General features: G+C 37.3%; 1 protein-coding gene across 1 annotated transcript in view; it reads left to right on the forward strand.

Moving 5' to 3' along the window:
- The first annotated feature begins 3 nt into the window (after nucleotides 1-3).
- The window catches only part of dlgap2a (discs, large (Drosophila) homolog-associated protein 2a), a 974,428-nt gene continuing 954,955 nt past the window's right edge, over nucleotides 4-19,476 (forward strand). The window contains exon 1 of the mRNA XM_087978243.1: nucleotides 4-180. The gene's annotated coding sequence lies outside the window, so the exon portion shown is untranslated. The remainder of the gene's footprint in view (nucleotides 181-19,476) is intronic.

Consider the following 19,476-nt stretch of genomic DNA (forward strand, 5'->3'; position numbering starts at 1 on the left):
CGCTTGGCATAAGCAAAATAATTTCTTATTTTAATTTTTTGAGAAACAAAAAGAAAGTCCTAGTGGAAGCCGCAAACAGGAATTGGAAAGTGGGGCATTGTGGATTTAGTGGTCCGCGTTGGCGTGTCATACATGGTAGCGTTTTGGAAGAGGAAAAATACCATGTCAGCGTTGAGGAAGGTAAATATTTGGTGGGTGTTGTGAGCAGTTGGTGATGGAGAAGGGTGTGAAAGCTTGACTCTCTTTAATCACTCACACATTTCGGGAAGGGTGTTGTTGAACTTTTGAATCAAAGAGGAGTTTGTCAGTGCGGAGTTCAGAGCGCGCCTGTTTAAATACTGTGTTTCAAGTTATCCAGGTGAGCTGCTGTCGTTCACCCAGGTGTGCGCAGATTAGCCAAGGGCGGAGTGAGTAGTCGACCTCCCGGCAACAAGCAGCCCCAGAAAGGCAAGGGGCAGAAGGGAATGATGGTGGTGTGAGCTTGCCATTCAGAGGGAAGGCGAACCGACCCAACTTTTTGACGAACCTGTATTGTAGAGGGAAGCAGGTGAAGAGGTACGAAATCTGTTTGAGTAGGACGACGCAGGGGAGCGAGGAGCACTTGGCGGATTGGCTGCAGGGGAGACCATAACAGAAACGCGGCAGTGGGCGATAGATGGAATGAGTGAGAGCTCAAAACTGCGCGCACTACTAAGGCAGCTTAACTGAGGTCAGAACCCAGTGACAGCGCATTGTCTGCTTAGATCAAAACATAATGTATTGAATTGCATTGAGAGTCGATTTTATTGGCCTTGAGTGTTTTCAAAGTTGTACTTGAGATTACAGGTGAAGCGTAATGCTTGCTAGCATGTATCTAGAAGGGAGCGGACCAGTTAAGGGATTAATATACAAAAACAGACCCTTCCTTTCTGAGGCAGGGCCACTGAACCTGAAACGTTAACTCTGATTTCTCTTCACAGAAGCTGCCAGAGCTGCTGAGCTTTCCCAGCAATTTCTGATTTACAGCATCCGCAGTTCGTTCGGTTTTTCTTTATTAAGGGATTATTATAAAGTATAGTTGCTATTTTGCTGCCAGCACAGGGTTGCCTGACTCAAATTTAAATGTTTAAACACTCGAGGGCAGAAGAGTGCTTTGACAGCAGAGGGCAGCCTTATCTAACCACGATGGACCATCGCATAAATTACCAGCCAACAGAAGATAGTGGAGCTAGGATAGAAAATTATTTAGAAAATAAAAACTGAGCAGGTCTGGCAGCATTTGTGCAGCGAGAAGTCCAATGACTTCCACAGACCAATTATTTTGCTGAAAGAACTTCAGTGCAGTGGAATTTGATATCACTGAACTGATCTGGGGTAATGTCTATTATATTAACAGCATTTGGGACAATGAAGAATTATGTCTCTTGATAGTGTCCAAGATTCCATGTGATGACAGCAGATGGTTACCTTCATTTGAAAACCTAAAGGAAAATACAAATTTGCTCAACTGTCCCATCTTGTTGTGTTATTTAGCCACATGTAACTTGGATGCCATAGGTTTTCATTATACTCACTATCTTTAAAATTGGATGACTGAGTCCAAGTATTTAAAATTCCTTTTGGTTTCCGTTCTATTTTCTGATTGCTGATTTTAAAAAAAAAACTGGATGCTGTGGCCTGAAATTGTAATCTGCTGATGTATGATTTGGAAAATAAAATTAAAATTTCTAATGACCCATACTAGAACTATTGCTTGGATACTGTTTCTCTAAATTTGAAAATAGGGCAATAAAATGATTGCAGCATGACTGAAAACTACTGAAATGTGAATGTTCTGTATAATCAAAGTGCTTGCGGGGGCGGGGAATTACCTGAAGATTAACAACATTGAAATTTTGTTTCTCTGCTTTAACATGTATTGTATTTGGAGAAAGTTTCAAGGATGAATGAATAGTTGTATTTACAGTTTAACAATAATAATGTTAATGTTTTCACTGCCAGTTTATTGGCTGATGGAGAAAGAACATGCTATAAAAGAAATATGAGCAAGTTAAAGATCATCCTCTGCTTGAGGATCGGATGCAGTTTCAACAGTTTCAAGATAATTTTTGTTTTATGGTGAACCTCAGTTTGACTAGATCTTCTGATTATTCACTATTAAACAATATATGTAAATAAATATTTTTAGTACAGTTAAAGCTTTTTTTTGTATTTTGTTTAAATCTATTCAGTTTATTTCAAAGTCATAGGCACTGGAGTTTGAAATTCGTACTAATACCTCTTAACTCTCATATCTTCATATTATCCTGAAGTAAATCTAGAATGCGATTAGATTAATCTGAAATCTATTTGGAGAGATGTAGAGTGGGAAAAATCACTTACAAGATCAAGAAATCTCTTTAGCAGAAGTTTCCATTTGTTTCTGGGGAAATCATTTTTGACTGAAATTATATTGTTTTTCAAAATTCATTTGATTTCAGTCTATTCCCTTGTGAGCATTCTTATTTTTAAAGTGAAAACTTTTAATTCAATATATTAAAGTAAGGTAAATTTGTCAGTTCCAAAGTTCCATAGGGCTACTTTCTCATTTAAGTGTCTTAAATCACTGGTGGCAATTTACTAAGACCAATAAAGGAGTCCACCTCCTAACTGTGTAGAGTGGGAAAAATCACTTACAAGATCAAGAAATCTCTTTAGCAGAAGTTTCCATTTGTTTCTGGGGAAATCATTTTTGACTGAAATTATATTGTTTTTCAAAATTCATTTGATTTCAGTCTATTCCCTTGTGAGCATTCTTATTTTTAGGGCTACTTTCATAGGGCTACTTTCTCATTTAAGTGTCTTAAATCACTGGTGGCAATTTACTAAGACCAATAAAGGAGTCCACCTCCTAACTGATTAAAGGATTCAACAAGGCAGCTAGTTTTTAAAGTTGTTTAACTTTTTGCTTATAAATACCTCTCATACCTCTTTATCATACCATGCTTGAGGAAAGGACTGAGCTCCGAAAGCTTGCAATTTCAAATAAACCTTTTGGACCATAGCCTGTTGTCTATGAAAAAGTGAGGACTGCAGATGTTGGAGAGTCAGAGCCAAAAAGGGTGGCGCTGGAAAAGCATAGGTCAGGATGCATCATGCATTCCTGATGAAGGGCTTATGCCCCAAACGCCAACTCTCCTGCTCCTCAGATGCTGCCTGACTTGCTATGCTTTTCCAGTATTACCCTTTTTGATTTTAACCTGGTGTCATTTGACTTTTGACCATATAGATGATCTTTTTTATTCTTCCTGCCAAAATGGACAATTTCACATTTCTCCTCATTATACTCCATATGCTGTGCTGGATGGATACTAATGTTGCTGAATATTATCTTGATATTGAAACAAAAACAAAATAGTGATTATCTATATACGATTCAGTTGTCTGCCCATTCCCTTTCTCATAAAATTTGATTGTGATGGGAAGGAAGAGTTGTAATATGAGAGATGTATAAATCCACCACATAAAGCTATTCGTGCTAAATGTAATTCTGGCGCGTTATGGCTTAATTTATTGTTTTTGTTTATTGCCATTCTCAAGGTGAAGAATAATAATCACTCTTTTTCAATGTTTGGATAGCGTTGTGTCCTTCAAGGGTCATATTACTAGCTTTGGTAGGTGAACAAAATGCTTTAGTACAGTTTGAGGGAAAATGTTATTCACATTACTTTAAACAGACATGTTGGACAAGCATATTTTTTTAAAAAATTACATTAGAATAAATTTAATTGCTAAAGTGATAATTATGTTCATGTTCTTATGACATAAAGCACAATTCTTTTTTTCTTCCCAGAACTTAGCCATTTCTGTAAAAATTTGGTTTTGGGTTGTAAACATGGCTAGCACGATCACATGTACAGCTGAGCACTTGATTTCACAGACTGGCAGGAGCTCGTGGACCCCAGTTTGAGAGCCCCTGTCAAATGATTTGTACATGTTGGTTTTAGCAATCTGTATGAACTTCATAAAAGATGAGGGAGGAGCTTCAAAACTAAGCCTGTTCTTGACTTGATTCATTCTTAAATTAACACAACTGCCTTAACTGTTATTGTCTTTGATTTTCAGGACAACCTGGATGAGTATAATTTTATCTTTTGACATTTACACATGGATGACTAAAAGTTTCAACTGCAGCAAACTTTTTATTAACCGGCACCTATAGGACCAGAAGTGTACCAGCTTATCAACTGTTCCAGTTGATCAAGATCCGCTAATCAATGTAAAAACACACACTAAGTAATAGAAATATAATGCAGGGGGTATACACGTTATTGTTATTCTTTATTTACAGCATAAATCACTGAAATAATAATGCAACTTTGCCTTAAATGAAACTTACTGGCAGAGATCCTTCTCACTTGTGCACTGACATCACTTGGACATCACAAAGATCGTGATAATACAGTAGACTTCTGGTATTTTAGGTGTATAATTTTTGTTAACTTATCAAGGGTGTGGTTAAAACAAAGTTTGCTGTATTAGAATGACTTGGGTGCTTCTTTTCATTAAACTATTAAGTCTTCTAAAATTCCAGAAAGTGAACTGCCGTGCTCTACTCCTCATTTAGACCTGGTTACCTTGTCAACAAACCTTAATGGTATTTTATATATTTTACAGTATATATGAGCTACAACCTTGATTAGTAATAATATATAATAAAATAAAGAACTGTAAATGCTGGAGTTCTGAAACGAAAGCAAAGTGCTGGAGAGACTCAGCAAGTCTGGCATTATCTGTAGAAAGAAACAAGGTTATCGTTTCTAGTCCAGTGAGACAGTGCCCTGAAAACAGAAAAAGCGAAGTAATTTTTGATGGTACTCTTTTTCATTTTATTGAGGTTTTCATTGAGTTAGTAAATGGTTAAGAAATAAATCTTGGGGAATTAGATTCAACATCTATACCTTACAAGAAAAATCACAATCCAATAGAGTTTATTTCAATATGGTAGCAGAAGAACAATCTAGTTTTATTAGAAACTCGCTTACATGTATGTGCAAATGTGCTGACTTGGACAGAATTTTTCAATTGAATCATAATCACTTTGCATACACAATGACCTCAAAACTGACAATATTTGCTAACATAGGCTTCTAGATTTAAAAAAAAATCTAAATTCAAATCCGATTGCAATCTGAAAGGTCTATTAGATATCTTCCTTTTCCTCCTCAGTTTTGTAGCAAAAATGTGAAGACACATGCCATAGAGATATTATCTTACTGACAATTAAATAGGTATTGATTATAATTTCCTACATCTAATGCCCTGGAATTCGTGGTTGTAATGATGTAACTATGAGTTTTTACAAGAGGTATGTTGTGAGACTGATAGTAGCTTTTGTCATCCATACATGCAGTGAAATGTGAAAATGAAGTTGACTCCCTGGAAGTATGTAGTGTGTGTTGTTGAAGTCCTTGCAGATTAAAAAAATCTTAGAACTTACTGGATGTGAATTTCCACTTTTTAATGCTGTAATTACAATGTGAAATCAGCCAAAATTGCTAAATGTTCCTAATGAGGTATAGATGGATTGTTAATTATGTATTGATTTCATAGTCATTGCTGAGAAACCATTGTACATTTATTGCTTTTATTAATGTTTAAAATTTCATGTTTTTAAAGTATGTTATTTCAACACCATTAATCCTACGTGTATACCCCAAACTATGTTTCACTTTTTAGGGTAATGTCATTGCAAGATCAAGAGTCGTTACTTGCAAAATATTGACCTACTGACTGTCTGACTTTAAGCTGCAGCGTAATCTTTGGCTTTCAATATTTGTGTTTAAAAAAAAAAACTCCACAAATAATCTTCTTTGTCTGTGCCTTTACTTTCCTTGTTAATCAGAATGTCTGCATCATTAAACTGGTCTTTCATTTACATATGCCTGCCAAAGGAGGAATCATTTGGGCTGCTGTATGATTCACAATATTTATATTCCTAGAAGTAATGTTTCTGTCCTTCTGTATTCAGGAATAAACAACCATCAATTTCTAATTCATTAATTCTAGCTGAGTTCAGTAATGTCAGCCAAAACTGTGAATCTGGATTCTGCACATTTTCCTTGAATATGTGCAGAATGAATCTTAATGTCAAAGTACCATTAGAAAGAGAAGCGGGAGTAATTCATTAAGTTTACTGAATGACAGAGCCATTCCATTACATTTCTGACTGGTTGTGGCCTTAACTCTACTTTCCTGCATGTTTCCCCCTAATAACTTTAGACTCATTTGCTGATTCAAAATTCTGTCCAACTCTGCCTCCACTATGCTTCTTGGAAGAGAGTTCCAAAGACTGGCACCCTTCAGCCAGAAGAAATTCCTCCGTATTTACATCCTCAATTAGATTTTTTTGAACCACACCCTAGAGTGAAAATGTTGTAACAGTCCCTTTAAGCATGAACCAGCACATGCTCAGAGACAATAGATAGCAGCTGACTGGGTTTCAGAAGTGTCTCATTAACAACACAACTCTGAATAAAGTTAAAAATCACACACCAGGTTATAGTCCAACAGGTTTAATTGGAAGCACACTGATGAAGGAGCGTCGCTCCGAAAGCTAATTTGCTTCCAATTAAACCTGTTGGACTATAACCTGGTGTTGTGTGATTTTTAACTTTGTACACCCCAGTCCAACACCGGCATCTCCAAATCACAACTCTGAATAGATTATTTAGAAAATATCAGGACTAGATTTCCCTAGTAAGGAGAGTTGGTAGGAGGGGTAGAAAGAAGAATCAAATTTGTACTGAACAATGAAATGGAAGTAAATCATTGTGGAAAAAACTTACCAACTCCTGCTTTGGTAAATGGGTTACACCAGGTTCTAGTTTTCCCCCATTAGGGCACAACCCATTTATGACAGGAACAAGTATAGGAAGATTTTTCTGAACTGCTTCCAATATATGTATCTGCTCAACCAGACCAAAACATTGTATTCTAGATGTATTACTATACAGTAATAGCAAGACTTTCTTTTATATTCCACTCCCTTGAAATGGAGACCAATGTTCCAATAAACTTCCTTGCAATTGTAAACTTGCAATTTATATTAGCAGAAATGACCTTGTTTAATAATGTTGCTATTTCACATTTTTATGAACAGCATCACCAACTCACCATGTGCTTCTAAAGTGTGAGATTGTGTTATAGTTATTGAACTATGGCAATTTACCTTCTGAGACATAATTAATGCATTTCTTACACTAGTCTTTAAATTCTCATTGAATTCCAACTCCGAGTCATGCCAAGTTTAGTGATAACTTTGTGCTGGAAGTTGGTCTGCTGTTATTTTCAATCACTTATGATTCCAATTGATAGGATTCTGATTTGTCCAGTAATACTAATTAACAACCAGCATGATTTTTAAAAAATTGATATTAATGAGATGATCTTTTATAAACACACATACAGTGCCGCGGATTTGAGTTTAACAATAAAACACAAGTTTATCATGCAAAAGAAATATAAATATAATAAACTAAACTATTTATGTATCATTCAAAATTGAATATGGTAAACTATAATCTCATTGATCCTGACAACACTTCTTTGTAGTGCTCACATCACAGACAATTCTTTTCTCTAGCTGTGGAATTAATTCTTGATTGTGATATTTTGATAGTCTCTTGATTCATCGTGTAACTGAGCATAAATGTTTTCAGCTTCAAATAACACCTTCAGTTAATATTTGATCAAACACTTCTGGTCTCGAAACTTCATTAAACTCTTTACACTAAGGTAATCATTTTTTATTTAAGTTATTAATTCTAAATGATCTTCTCCCTTTCTCAGGAACAAGAACTTTACACACCCAGCTTCATTTAAAAAGCCCGCAGAACTATTCAAATGAAACCAAAAGATTTTTTTTTCAAGCTATTCATGTTTCCCATTAGCTTAAAAAAAGTCTAGAATCTTCTATCTGAAAACTTAATGCACTACAGTTTTACTTTGTTTGTTCATAAACTCTTCCGATGTAAAGGAATTCACAGTAGCCTCAAACTATTTCTTTCAATTTAACAACATAAGGAATAGGAGCAGGGATAGGATAATTATCTCCCAGAGCTTGCCTTGAGTTTGTTCTATGAGATCATGGCTGATAAGCCTCAGGCTTCCACTCCTCTTTTGTGCTAGCTCTTCATAGCTCTCAACTCAATCAAAGATGATTCTCTTTTCACAAAGCCATGTTGATTCTTTTGAGTTCATTAAACTTGGTAAACATCCTGCTATTTTTTTTTTCCATAAGTGGATTCTAGCATTTTCTGAAATACAGATGTTAGGTTAACTTTCCTATAATTGTCTACTTTTTGTTTGCTTCCCTTCTTGAATAGTAAGTTTCTGATCTGTTGGAATCCTCTCAGAATCCAGCATACTAGAGTATTTGTATCTCTGCAGCAACTTCATTCAAAACCCTTGGATCAGACCTTCATGTCCTGGCAACTTGTCTGCCTTCAGTCCCATTAGTTTGCTAAGTATTTTGCGCCTTCTGATTCATTGTGTTATAAGATCTTTCCTCCCATTAGTACCTTCGTTATCTCTGACCTTTTGGGATGATTACAATGTCCTCCTCCCTGTAGACTGATTGTTTAACTGATCTATCATTTCCCTGTACCCCATTATCAATGCCCAGTCACACCTTCCAAGCGTCTCACACTGACTTTAGCTATATTCTTTTTATGTACCCATAGAAGCTCTTGCTGAGCATTGTTTACATATGAAATGATGTCACCACAGGAAATGACATAACCAACCCAAGGAAACCCAAACATACAAATAGAAAGCAGGCTACACTAGCAGTGCTTCAGCTGGAGGCGAACTGAAGATGTTACATAGTATGGTGATGAAATGTCTGAAAATTAACCTTCCAGGTCAGCCAGCAAACCTACATCCATTGTTTACATCTTGGCAATTTGCTCCCATAATCAATATTATCCTGTTTATTAGCTTTTTAGACATATGCTGCTGGTTCTGATGAAGCAAATCCTAATCCTCTGGCCACTAGTTTTTTGCCATTGTCTATCGTCTTAGTTTTTGGTTGGAAGCTCTCCTTGACCACCTTTGTTAACCACAGATGGTTGAGTCTTCTCACCTAATCCTCATCTTTGACCAGAATAAACCTTTGCTAAGTATTGTGGGGAAAATAAAGTCTTCACCATGACTGCAGAAATATGTATGTTAATTATTAAGCCCCTTCAGACATAGAAAACCCATATGCCACAAGTTCAAAACTCAAAAATAGACAATATTAAAATCATGTAAATCGCATTTTTAATTGATTAAATTGTCATCTGTTGTATTGAAATGAATTGTGTGATTCTGTTCAGACACTAGACCAAGCATTCTTATGACATACTGTAAAGCAGTGTACCTAATGACTTGTTAATTCCTTTCCTGTCAAACAACAGGTGTCCTGCAGTAAGGGTAACACCCCTGTTACCAAGAAAATAATAGGAGAAAGTGAGGACTGCAGATGCTGGAGATCAAAGTCAAAAGAGTATGGTGCTAGAAAAGCACAGCTGGTTTTTCCAGCACCACACTCTTCAACCAAATAAAAATAATAAATTCTAATCAATGAAAATAAAGGGGCACTTTTGTCAAACCAGTTAATCCTTTCTTGCAGCATGCTGATATTCATCCATTCCTTTTATCTGGCACTGCCAGTTGATTTCTTCACCTGCAGAAAGCCTACATTTTAGTTTTGGATTAAGCGTAAGCAGTAAAGAAATTTGAAGCTTGCCCATCTCATTTTACTGTTTCATATTTCAATGGAACACTTTTTTTCTGATCTCCTGAAGTAAGTTCTTGTCTTTTTCATTTGATTTTAATTTAAGAACACATTATTGAAGCCATACACGTGCACAAACACACACTTGTTATGGTTTTTAATTTCATTCTCTTGATTTAGTGGAATAAGTGTGAGATTGTGTTCTAGTTATTGAACTATGGCAATTTGCCTTCTGAGACATAATTAATGCATTTCTTACACTAGTCTTTAAATTCTCATTGAATTCCAACTCTCCACAGTTCACTTCCCCTCTTTCCCTAGTGCAGTCACCATAATAAACACATTTGTCATTTTTTTTCTTTCTGCCCAAATTATATGTAAACCTCTCTGATAGCTGCAATGAGCATTGCAGAATAGTTTAATTCTCAGATTGTTGTTTTTACATTTACTTTGAAGATTTGTAGAAAGGCTTCCTGCTTTCCTTGAGTTCCTGTAAAATATTGGATATTTGATTTAAATTCATTGATTCTGTATAGGAAGAATTCAGTGCAGCACAGTTAACATTTAATTGAATCTTATGTAAATACTCACAAAATATTGTCCTGAAATTAATGAATGTCTCTTCTTTTATTCATCTACAGAATGCATTTCTTCTAGCTTTTCAATTGTATAATTAATAATTGCATAACTAACAGCAATACAACTTTTTTGTGGAAATATATAACCTTGACTGCCTTTTTAATCTGAAAAAGTATTCTGACCTTTGAAAATAAATGAGCACAGCATAACAGGTGTGCTCAAAATTTATACTAAGACAAATTCCAGCCTTTCATTGAGCAAATATTGGTGCTTTTTAAAAAAAAGTTTCCGTGAAAGTAAATACTGGTTTTGGTGAAAGATTGCTTCAGTTTCATAGTTCACATATATTTAAGTAATCATCAGTCCAGTTCATAAATCAACCTCTGACTTTTTACCAAAACATCTAAATGCTTTTTACTTACCATTTTTTTACTTCCCAATTGCTGCTGAAGTCAAACTCGCCCTGATGCATACTCTTCCTACTCATTTGGAGGCAGCTGTTCAGCTCCCCATCTGCACCATCGATATGTGCAGTTAAGGCTACTGGTTCACTGGCGCATGCTGTATTCCTCCCAGTCCTCCCCTCTGTGACAAAATGATATTAAAAGGAAACACAGATACACAGTCCAGTTAAAACTTCCTTTCTGTTTGCATAACCAGCAAATAGTTATTCAGTAGGTAGAATTCAATATATCAGAGTGAAAAGAAAGATTGGAGAAAGGTTTCTGCAAAGTTTTTGACAGATGCCTTTGAGTAAATGTGAAAAGTCTGGTGTCTGGCTGAAGCAAGAAGATTAAATTGAAAAATATGCCAATGAAAATCACCAGAATTAACTCTTAGTTTCTCATAGATCCATCTTAATTTTCACTTTGAAACAAGCAAAAACAGGCATGGCAGATTTTGAAGCCAGCCTAGAATGATGTAGTGGATTTATGAAAAGAAATGATTTTGTACTGCAACAAATGATCAAAAGTTCACAATATCTCCTAGCTGAACTTTATGAAAGGTTTATCACACTTCAGTAGGATATAATTTAAAACCAACAAAAGAATGGATACAGATTGGCATGTATTGGGCATATGTGGCTGTCATGAACTTTGACATACCAGCCAAACTGAGCAAAGTTGGAGAGAAAACACAGGTCTACGATTATGCTGCCACGCATGTCTGATTGATTTAAGGTTAAACCAGTGATGATATTCAAGAGTGAGAGCCTCCTTTTTCAATAACAAGTGTTATCAACATTTATGATAAAGGATGGAAGCAAGTGACTTGAAATATGGCTGAGAAAAGTTTGGAGTTCCTGACTAAGAGGATAATGCAAACAGAACTTTCTGGGTCATGTTCAGGTTATGCTTCACCTAATGATGTGTAATGACAAATCATGATGTTGCTGTGATTTCTGATGATCTAACCAGCATTGTTCACCCATTGGTGGTCTCTCTAAATAAGTCCTTCAAGTACAATATGTGCAAAAAAGTGGATGATAGGAAGAGAGAAGACATTCATCAGAGGAGGCAGCACATGGGCTTTGATATTAGGAAATATGTGAATTGTCTGTAGAATCTAATGAAATCAGAATAGATTGTTGTCAAATAATTCAAAGAAATATGGAATATCTAATGCAGTAGATGGGCCAGAGTGTAATTATTTGTGGAACAATATGGCTAATAACAATGTGATTGATGATCCATATGATGTAATTTAAGAAATAGAATGGGATAAGTTATCTGACGATGATGATGATTATGGATTTTATATTCAATGTATGTCCTAGTAATTAGTTTCTGTAATGTGATGAAACTGAAGTTGTATAACATTTCATATAGCTTTTGTTCTTGATTTGTTTCCATTGAGTTGCCTGTTACTCTTCTACACTCTAATGATGGATGCCTAGCCTGGCCAGGCATTCTTTATAAAAGAACCAAGTAAATCTTTTCTGATCTAACTCAATATATTGACATCCTTCCTTAAATATGGTGACCAATATTACATATAGTACTCCAGATGCAGTGGATGGATTTGAGAGATTTGTTGAATGCTGGCAGACACATGCAATGTTCAGGTTATTTACTAGCAATTAACTTGGTTACAATAATTAAGTTTTGAATGAAAATTCACTGAAATATCTATATGTTGCTTGGAGCATACAAATGTATGAATCAGAAGTAGGCTGTTCAGCTACTTGAGTCTGCTTTGTCATAAGATTTGATTGCAACCTCAAATCCAGATTCCTGTCTATTCCTTGATAACCTGTCAATTATTTGCTTCAAGGTAATCTATCTACCACTGCCTTAAAAATATTCAAGAACCCTGCTTCCACCACTTTTACAGGAAAAGGAAAAAAAAATCACCAAATCTCAATTCAAATCGGCAAACCCAGACTTTTTCAACAGTGACCCATAGTTCTAGACTCTCCCAGAATGGAAACATTTTCTCCATAAACTTTTCTGAACTACCTCCATTGTACTGACATCCTTTAATAAGACACAGTACACCTGATGAGGTCTCACCAGTGCTCTGTATGCTTGAAGCATAACCTCTCTACTTTTGTATTTAATTCTCCTCATGATAAATGATAGTAATCTATTAGCTTTCTGAATGACTTGCTGTACTTGTATATTAATGTTTTGCAATTCATGCACAAAGATACAAGATCCCAGTGCCTCTCAGAACTCTTCAATCTCTCTCAATTTACATAAGCTTTTTATTCTTTCTGCCAAATGAACAATTCCATAATTTCCTACATTATACTCTATTTGCCACATGTTTTTGCAACCTCCTTCACAACTTGCTTTCCAACCTTTTTTTTGTCATCAGCAAGTTTGGCACTGTACCTTCCATCCTTCCATCTTTCATTTTGGATTAAATGTAGCTGAGGTACCAACACCAATCCTTTCTCCAAACTGAAAAAAAACCCATTAACACCTCCAGTTAGCCAGCCATTCTTCTATGTATGGTATTATGTTACGCCCTACAACATGATCTCATATTTCCAAGAATAACCTTTACTGTAGCTGCTTATCAAAGTACGAAGAGTTTGTACCATCGAGGAATCCAATATTAATATTGATCTTATGAAACTAAGATGCAAATCTATGTTCAATTACTTAAGACCAATAATTGAATGTCTAGGCAAAGAGCTGAACATGAGGCATTAATAGTGGACTGAAAGTTTAAATGGCTCAGGGTAACATGAAGAAAGATATCTGAAATATATTCAAGGTTTTCCTGGTCAATTTTGAAGTATTATAGTGCAGGTGAAAGTCTGTGTGTAATGATTAATTGTTAATATATTAGACCATTATTCCTGGTGGGATGATGAAGATTTGTGACTGAATCTCCAAGAGCTATTGAGGTATTTATAGAGAAAATATTTTCATGTATGCTTTGGCAGGTTAAGAAACCATCTCAAAAAGAAAAAGCCTGGACCTCGTCATTACCAGTCTGACCTTCTGCTGAAGATTGAACAAAATGAGGAGAGCCGTACTTTGAAAGCATTTTTTTTCTCTTCCTTTTTGTACAAGATGTACCTGATGCCTATGCATAGCAGAAGTGAGAAAAATAGGAGGAAAATATTGTAAATATGCTCTGATTACTTTCTGGAATCATTAAGGAGAAATTCCTCCCATAATATCATCTACAGTTATTAATTCTTGTTTCTGGAATAGGAGCAAGATTAGGTCATTCTGCCTCGCCAAGCCTAGACTGCTATCCGTTAATGTTATGACTGATCTTCCAACTCGCTTGCCTTAATTCAAAATTACTTGATACTTTTAGTGTCCAAAAATTTATCAGTCTTTTGTCCAAATATATTCAATGACTGAGCAACCGCAGCTCTCTGGGGTAGAGAGTTCCGAATATCACAATTCTTTGAATGAAGACTTTTTTTGCCATTTCAGACCTCTGATCTGAAGGCTATGGCCTCTGGTTCAGTCAGCACTAAGTGCTAATTTGTGTGGCTGCAAACCTGGCTTTTAGATTCTGAGGGACAGGATGGCTCAAGGTATTCTGTGATGAGAGATTGTAAATAGTGTTTGGAAAAAGATCTTTTGCTGCTGATGACCCATAGAGCCTCATGGAGGTCAGTTCTGAGTTGCTTGATGTGTTCGAAATCTATCTCATTCAGTCTGGTGGTAGTGACACACATCATGATGGAATGTATCATAAGGACTGTGTGGAAGTTACTCTGCCTGATACTATAATGGCCAGGCATTATAGTAGATCTGCAAGAGGTAGATTGATTAGGACAAGGTAAAATACATTTTTCCTTGTTGGTTCCTTTACCATCTGCTGCAGATCCAGTCTAGCAACTATGTCCTTCATCAGGTGAGGGGTTGTGGTGGTAGGAGGTAGTCAGAAGGAGATTTCCTTGCACAAGTTTGATTTGATGCAATGAGACTTCACTGGTTTTGGAGTCAATGTTGAGGACTCCCAGAGCAACTCCTTACCAGCTCTATGCCACTGTGCTGCTACCTCTGTTGAATCTGTCCTTTTGGTGGGCCAGGATGTACCCAGAAATTGTAATGATAGTGTTAGGATATTGTTATTTTCATAGCATCATAACTTGGAAGCAGTGCCACGCTGCTTGATGAGAATATGGAGCAAGATGTTAGTATGGAGGACTTGGCAAGGTTGACCAGGCTGTGTGTGTCATTGTTTGATATTGCGTGGTCTGTCTGATTTAATTTCTTCTATCCAACTTTGTAGTGACTTGCTTGGCCATTCCAGAGGGCACTTAAAACAACCACCTTACTGTGGATCTAGAGTCACATATAGGCCAAAGCAGACAAGGATGGCAGATTTCTCATCCTGAAAGGACATTTGTGAATCAGATAGGTTATTTTTTACAAAAAGGGACAGTAATTTTGTGGTCACCATTAGTCTAGCTTTTTAATTCAATATTGAATAATTTAATTTAAATTTTACCATTTGCTTTAGTGATCTATGGACACTTGCCAGAAGCATTAGGTTGCACCTCTAGAATCCTGGTCCAGTGGTAAAACCACTGTGTCACCCTGGTTTCCACCTAAGCAATCAAGTTCTTGGAACAAAGTCCTGCCTTCCTGCTAGGTTTTAAGGAAAGGCTCCACTTGCCCCAATCAGGGGGTGATTGGGGGATAAGGTATTGCTGCTGAAAGCTACCAACCCCCTCACTTACACTACTCCCCACATCCCCATTATGTGTTGTCCCAAAAATTTAAGCCTGCCTTGACAGTACAGAGCTTGGTGGCTGTGCAGCCTCAGCCTCCATCAACTCCCTCCAGCTCTATGTCTGCTGGCCTCTGGTCAATTTCTAATTTAAGTGCCTGATTAGTGCTAGATCTGGCAGGTTTTCTCGATGGGGATGAGGGTGTGATACTTGCTGTTAAAGATTCCCAACTACTGTTCCTCGCTGTAGTTTGGAAATCTATTGGATATGAGCTGCTGATAACCCTTTTCAACCTTTTGTAGCACAATGTGCTGTAGTGTGTCGTCTCTGCTTATTATTCCTATCAAGCTGTAAAATATTGAGGATATAAGCTTCTGCGACCACATTTGGGAATGTGTGATCTGTAAAGGCAGAACACAGTTTTTTGACATCACTTGCTGTACTTTTGAGAAACTTTAAACAACTCCCTGGAAATTACCAAACTCATCAAGACCCTTTGGAGATTGATCTGCAACTAACCCGAAAGTAGGTGATCATTCCTTCAAATGGAATTGGTGATTACATTTCACCTGTGTGAGGCTAAGAGAGAGCAATAGCTCAAGGTATTTTCGAATCAACCTGTTCCGAAGTGTTATTACATGCTTCTAGAGCAGGTTGGACTTTAAAGCTTGACCTTTTGGAGAGCAATTGCTCAAACATTGAACTTCAAAATAGCAGCAGTTGATGTCATATCAGCACTTTTATGCTGACTGACATTGCTACATCTGGTGAACACTGAGGTATAGTTAATCTGAGAAGGCATTTTATTGAAAGGGAACGGATTTTTGTTTTTGTTCTTCATTACATCATTCACCACAACAGCATGGCTCAAGTCTAACAATTAAATGGTGACTCAGTCAGCAGAAGATTAAAAGGCAGAAATGAGAAGTTACTTTCAAGTATTTATCTCTTCACCATTGATCAGTATAACAGTGCTTTTCAGTAAGTCTCTTGGAATCCAGTGCTACCCGATTTATGTTATAAATAGCTGCTTCATTTTGAGCTGTATGTGATCAGAATTCATTCCCAAATCATCATTGTTTTCATTTTCCTGTTCTATCAGCAGGAAAATAAGATAATTTCATGTTAAAGACAACTTTACTGTTGCTTATTTCAATCTTCATTTTCTTTCTTCAAATCTCTAAATCTTAAATCTGAGCCTTAAAATCTATCTGTCATATCTCACTCTATCTACATAATTAGTTCAAGCATTTTTACTTGTTACCCGTTTGCAGAGCTTTGTGTCAGCTAATATTGTGTGCTCAGTATCTTCTTGAGTTTCGAATAGTGTGGAACTGGAAGAGCAGCATCTGAGGAGCACGAGAGTCAATGCTTTGGGCATAAGCCCTTCATCAGGAATGGGGTGGGGTGGGGGGGGCGGCGCAAGGGGGCTGAGAGACAAATTGGAGGGTGGGGTTTCTGGGAGGGTGACAGGTAGATGCAGGTGGGGGGTGATGGTGATAGGTCGGTGGGGAGGGTGGAGTGGATAGATGAGGAGGAAGATGGACAGGTCAAGAGGGCGGTGCCAAGTTGGAGGGTTGGATGTGGGATGAGGTAGGGGGAGGGAAGATTTGGAAACTAGTGAAGTCGATGTTGATACTGTATGGTTGAAGGGTCAAGGCAGAAGGTGAGGTGTTCTTGCTCCCTCTGGCTTGGATTTGGCAGTGGAGGCAGCCCAGGACTTGCATGTCCATGTTGAGGTGGGAGGGGGAGTTGAAGTGGTCAGCCATAGGGCAGTAGGGTTGTCTGGTGTATGTCATCTCTGGGACACACGCACCAACCAATCCCAGTGCTCTGTGGCTGACCACTTCAACTCCCCCTCCCACCCCAACATGGACATGCACGTCCTGGGCTGCCTCCACTGCCAAATCCAAGCCAGATGGAGGAAGAACGCCTCACCTTCTGCCTTGGGACCTGTCAACTATATGGCATCAATATCGACTTCACTAGTTTTCAAATCTTAACTCGCCCCACCTCATCCCAGATCCAATCTTCCAACTCGACAACCCCCTCTTGACCTGTCCATCTTCCTCCCTACCTATCACCATCACCCTCCCACTTGCATCTACTTATTGCATTCCCAGTTACTCAACTCTTCTATTTATCTCTCAGCCCCCCCCCCCACCACCATTATTGCTTATGCACAAAACGTCGACTCTCCTGCTTCCCAGATGCTGCCTGACCTGCCTTTTCTAGCACCATACTTTTCGACTCTGAGCTCCAGCATCTGTAGTCCTCGCTTCCTTCATCTTCTTGAGTTTGTAAAAGAAAAAAATCAATTGAAATCTAATAATGTTACTTGTTTGTTAATCAATAAATTAATAAACAATTACACAACGTGATATTATTTTGAATAAATATTGGTTAACAAATCATTAATCTTGGTGAAATGGTTATATTTTGTATGTTCTTCAATGAAAATATCATACTTTACCTTTGAATCAAATATATTGTTTATTTAATTTTAGTCTACCTATTGCCGTGAAACTAGTGAAATGTGACATCACTAAGTATTTATCAGTGTTGGTAACTATTTCAGGTTTTTTTTTGTATGTTGAAATTAGAGTTTTGTTAGCACCAATGATTCTATAGGAAGGATGTTATGAAACTTGAATGGGTTCAGAAAAGATTTACAAGGATGTTGCCAGGGTTGAAGGGTTTGAGCTATAGGGAGAGGCTGAATAGGCTGGGGCTATTTTCCCTGGAGCACTGGGGGCTGAGAGATACCCTTATAGCAGTTTATAAAATTATGAGGGGTGTGGATAGGGTAAATAGACAAGGTCTTTTCCCTGAGATGGGAGAGTCCAGAACTAGAGGGCATAGGTTTAGGGTGAGAGGGCAAAGATTTTAAAAAGGAATTTATGAGGCAACATATTATCACAGAGGGTAGTGCATGTATGGAATGAGCTGCCAGAGGAAGTGGTGGAGGCTGTTACAATTACAATATTTAGAAGGAATCTGGATGGGTATATGAATAGGAAGGGTTTAGAGAGCTATGGGCCAAGTGCTGGCAAATGGAACTAGATTTATTTAGGATATTTGGTTGACATGGACAAGTTGGACCAAAGGGTCTGTTTCCATGCTGTACATGTCTGTGACTCTATGTACATATACAGCTGGTAGCTTGCTTAAATCATGTGAGTAATGGAATCTTCATAAACCTGCTGTGCAGCAGCAGAAGAAATTTGGTAGTTGCAAGCTTGGTTACTTATTATTCTTTGTGGCTGCATTGTAAGCATAAAACAGCCTGCATTCAAAGAGATCAATAAGTTAAAGCTTGTTTGAGCTGACAGAAAATTTTGTGCTGACAGTTGTTTTATGTGGTAGCCAAAATTCATTTAGTCTACACATCTTGAGTATTGAATGCTGCATAGAAATGTTAAAATGAAGCAGTGTGCAGTTGTTTTCCACCCATTTAAGTCACTTCATTCACTGTTTTCCTGTTGCTTCATGCACAGTTTGACTGTAGTCACAGGAAAAAAAAAATACATGAAGCTTAGGGCATAAGAAAGGTTCTTTGACATTTTGATTTATTTGACAATGGTACACTTTTTATTCTGTTGAAAGTCTCGTTATTGTAATAACAAAAACATTGTATCGAAAGCAAGAAATATAGAATTTCTGGACATACTGAACTAAAGGTAGCCTCTCTCAAATTCAACAACTCCAAGACCAGATGGTCTTAAAAACTGAATTTTTTTTTTTGTTTGCAAGACTGCAAAGAGCCATAACACCATCTGACCCAGTTTGGGGGCTGGGGGGAGAGTTTGCGAGTTGCTTTGTACTGAGCAACCTCACAGACTTCACAATTCCCGTGCTACAATGAAACAAAACTTCACATGATCCAGCTCTGATCTTGACACATGTTGAAGCAACCAACTTATTTTTTTCTCTGAAAACGGGCATATGCTGAAGTCTGGTATGGCTTCTGTGTCAAAGGTGTCAGATTTGAGAGTGTACCTGTACT

This window comes from Chiloscyllium plagiosum, unplaced genomic scaffold (genome assembly GCF_037043375.1).
Source record: "Chiloscyllium plagiosum isolate Xiang-an unplaced genomic scaffold, Cpla_swu_hap1 HiC_scaffold_3, whole genome shotgun sequence".
Taxonomy (NCBI): domain Eukaryota; kingdom Metazoa; phylum Chordata; class Chondrichthyes; order Orectolobiformes; family Hemiscylliidae; genus Chiloscyllium; species Chiloscyllium plagiosum.